This window comes from Belonocnema kinseyi, chromosome 7 (genome assembly GCF_010883055.1).
Source record: "Belonocnema kinseyi isolate 2016_QV_RU_SX_M_011 chromosome 7, B_treatae_v1, whole genome shotgun sequence".
Classification (NCBI taxonomy): Eukaryota; Metazoa; Arthropoda; class Insecta; order Hymenoptera; family Cynipidae; genus Belonocnema; species Belonocnema kinseyi.
The window spans coordinates 43608077-43611965 of NC_046663.1; positions in this window are offsets into that span (position 1 = coordinate 43608077).

The following is a 3889-nucleotide window of genomic DNA, read 5'->3' on the forward strand; positions in this document are numbered from 1 at the left end:
CAAACTAAAGTTCCTTTAAAATGACCTATACTACATTTAAATTCAGTCCATGGAATTCCGACAATCACGCCAAACAGAGTTGGTATTTCATATTTGGGTACTCGCTTCTAATGTTTATAACTTGTGGCTTGAAATTTTTCTAGGCTTGTTTAGGCTTTTAGGAATAAAAATTTGGTAGAAACAAATCGATGAACCTAGGAATCGAAATAGGAAATACAGAAAAATTTGCAAATTATGATTTTGGTATGATTTGGTATAATATTTATAACCTGCAGATTATATTGCTTTTAAAATGTTTAAGCTTTATTAGAACAGAAATAAGGTGGCAAACATTTTTAATAAATATCTAATTCCAAATTTTTAAAATTTTCTGTAACGCCAATTTCGAATCCTTTGAACCACAAGTTTTAATTATAATTGCATAGTACTTAAATTAGAATTTAAGCATTTCTTTTATTCCGGAGCGAATTAAATCAGAATTTTCCTTTGAAAAATGATTGATGGAAATCCGAGAAAAATTAGGAATCCTTTATTGACCTCTAGGAATGGAAAAAATTTTGAGCCCATGAATTGATTCAGTTGTTTACCTGTAAAACATTTTTTGGATCGGACAGTACCTTACGTTCGTTTCTTGGATTTAAAACTTAAAATTTTTTAGATTATGAAATGTTTCTGATTAGTTAAAAAAATCTGAATTTTTCTTCAATATGTACGGTTATTCCTAGTAAGGATTAATACAAATTAGAAATTCAATAGAAATTTTTTTCTCTAAATTCAGAATTTTTTGTCAATCCAAAAAACATTTTTTTATACATTGATATACACAAATTTTTGAAAGAAATGAATTGAACTTGAAATTGAGCTTGAATCCACAAATTAAATTATCATGTTTATTTTTTAGGTTACTTTTTTTCGTGACACAGAAATTATCGGATATAATTTTTTTGCATTTTTGGAACGTTTCCTATTTTTCTATTTAAAACATGTTTTCTATATGAATGCAAAATAATAATATGTTTCTTCGGTTCAAGCAGAAGAAATTTCTGGGTCGATCCAATTCATCTTAAAAAAAAGTTTGCCTTTAACCCAATCCAAAGGAAAATTTTTTTCACATTTTCAAGAAATTTTCAAATTTAGCAAAAATTGTATTTTGCGTTTCCAATTGTATATTTAGAGAGTATTTTCTTATCAAGAGAAACAAAAAACACCCTAATATACGTTTTTACAATAAACGTTATTAATGTTTATTGGTACTGAAAAATTATTTTTTTGTAGAAGAGCAGTCTCATTCATTTATTTGTTTACACAAACAAAAATTTCATCAGGCGGTAGGTCAATTAGTGATGACACGTTAACATCGACATTCGGAAGCAGATAAGTTATAATGTCGAGAACAGCTCAAATTTAGAACCAGGAGACCTTTGGGACTCATGAATCGAGTCGTTTCTTGTTTTAAAATAAAATTCTGTTACCATCCCTATAAAAAATATATATATCAGAAATCTGTTGAAAAAAAGTATAATAAATAATTTTGAGTAGCACGACAAGTGATTTCGACCAGGGTATGATTGTCAAATAAATAAATAAATTCACATTTAAACAAACATTTTTGTATTGTTTTAAAGTTGATTGATTTTTACATTTTTTCTTGCCTGGTTAAACAAACGATCTGTATTTTCTTAATGTAACAACAAAATTTTAAGTTAAGACAAATGTGGAACCACAAAAATGGTTCTGATTGGAAGACGCTATTTCAGTTCGCAATGAAATTGTCTCATGATTTTCCATTTTTCTTCATAATCCATTAAATGACACATACATTTCTTCTGAGTTCGACGAAACGCAATTGTTTACTTTGATGAGTTTTCCTAATTTTGAAGTAAATAATTCTAAAAGTTTTGCAGATCCTTCTTTTTACTCCGACAGTAAAATATCAGTTTCAAAGACAAAAAGACATTTGTATTTGCGTAAAAAATACAGAAAATATTAAAAAAATTGTTTTTAATAACTAATTTTTGTTAATGTCCTGGGGTTTTCATGAAATTATAATCCCTCGATACTCACATTCATAATTTCTTTTCACAACAAATTTTCTATTTTTTTCAAAGCAAAAAAAAGGAATAATTTTTTATGAATTTTATTTTAGTCAAAGTTTAGGATGAAACAATATAAGAAGAAATGTGTAATTTCATTGATATTAAATATTGAATTAATTTACTTACTTTAGGAAATTTCACTAAATGCTGATTAATTTTAATATTAAAGAATTTATTTATTTCAAACATTAGAACAGTTCAAAATTAAAATAGCTATACTTAACATCAAAACTATAATATGACAAAATAATTTTTGTTTTAATTAAAAATTATAAAAGCTTTCTTTAAACGGTAATCGGGCGAGTGGGTAGTTTGAAAAATTAACGTCTATTGATATTTTTGACAATTTTATAACTATTTTGTTTAAATTTAATCAGAACAAGTTAATTTTAAACTCCATAATTGACCTTTGAGCCCAAAAGGTCAATATACAAAAATGCAATAGTTCATATTTCAACAAGAAAGATTTTAATTTTAAAAGGGAAACAGTTAGATTTCACAAAAGAATACGAATTTTCGAAAATACAGTTGAGTTTTTTAACATAAAAGATTTTTTAGTGGAGAAAAAATATTGCGACCATTTTATAATAATAGGGGAAAAGTAATTTATAATCGAAAATAAAAATTTTGAATAATTATTAATTTTTCAATATTATTTGTTCTTTTGTTTCTGAAGTTATATCAATACATTTTTCTATGATTCCTGAGAAAATTCAAATACATTTTTAAAGTGTCCAGATGGATCAAAGAAATATATAGAAAAATTTTAAGATTCATTTTTATTTTCCAGAATTTAAAAAAATTTTACGGTAAATTTGAATCAGTTTAATGATATTTATCATGCAGAAGATTGGAAAAAATTTAAAAATACCTTTAATATTTTTTAAACTAAATCGAATTCTTCCTCAATTTTTTTAAATTCATTTAAAATTAAATAACTTTCCTTAAACCTTCTAGATTGTTTTTTGATAATTTTTGAAATTTTTCGAAATGTTTAAAAATATTTTCAAGGAATCTCTTAAAATTAATTTTTCAATGTAAAAAATCATTAAAAATTTTTCCAAGGATCTAACGAAATTTCTTTCATCAATTGGAATACTTTTAAAATCTTCAAAAAGTTTCAAAGTTTTACTTCCATATATTCAAAGCTACATATTGTTAACAATAAAAAAATTCAATTATTATTAAGACATTTTAAAATATTCTAAATATCTTGTTAAATGATTTCAATTCTTTCTAAAGTTCTTAAAAAATCATTCAAAGTTAAAAAAGAGGCTTTTAAAAATTTCAGATGCTTTCCTGAAAATTTTATAAATCTTTTAAAATATTTTAAAATCTTTTGAAAACCAATTTATAATTAAATTAAAATTTAAAATGAATTTTCCAAAATTAAAAATAATTTTAAAAATTCTCTTGAGTCTTAAGAACATTTGTTTATTTTCTTAAAACTTAAAAAAATCTTATGATTATTATTAATACTCCCTTTTATACATTTTTTACAAAAATATTCTATTCTTGAACATAAAGGTATTTTAATCTCTTTTTAAAATAAAATTTCAGAATAAAATAATGCCAAAATAAATATATTGAAATAAATATGAAACGACCAAAGATATCGTTAATTTTAAATATGAATGGATTCGAAATATATTATAGAATTTTATGAACTGTTTATTCATTTTAATATTTAAAAGTTGATTAATTTGAAAAATGATGATAATAAAACTTGACAATTGTTATAATTAAAATCAGCAATATGTGGAAAATATTTTTTTATTTATTAGTAAATCACT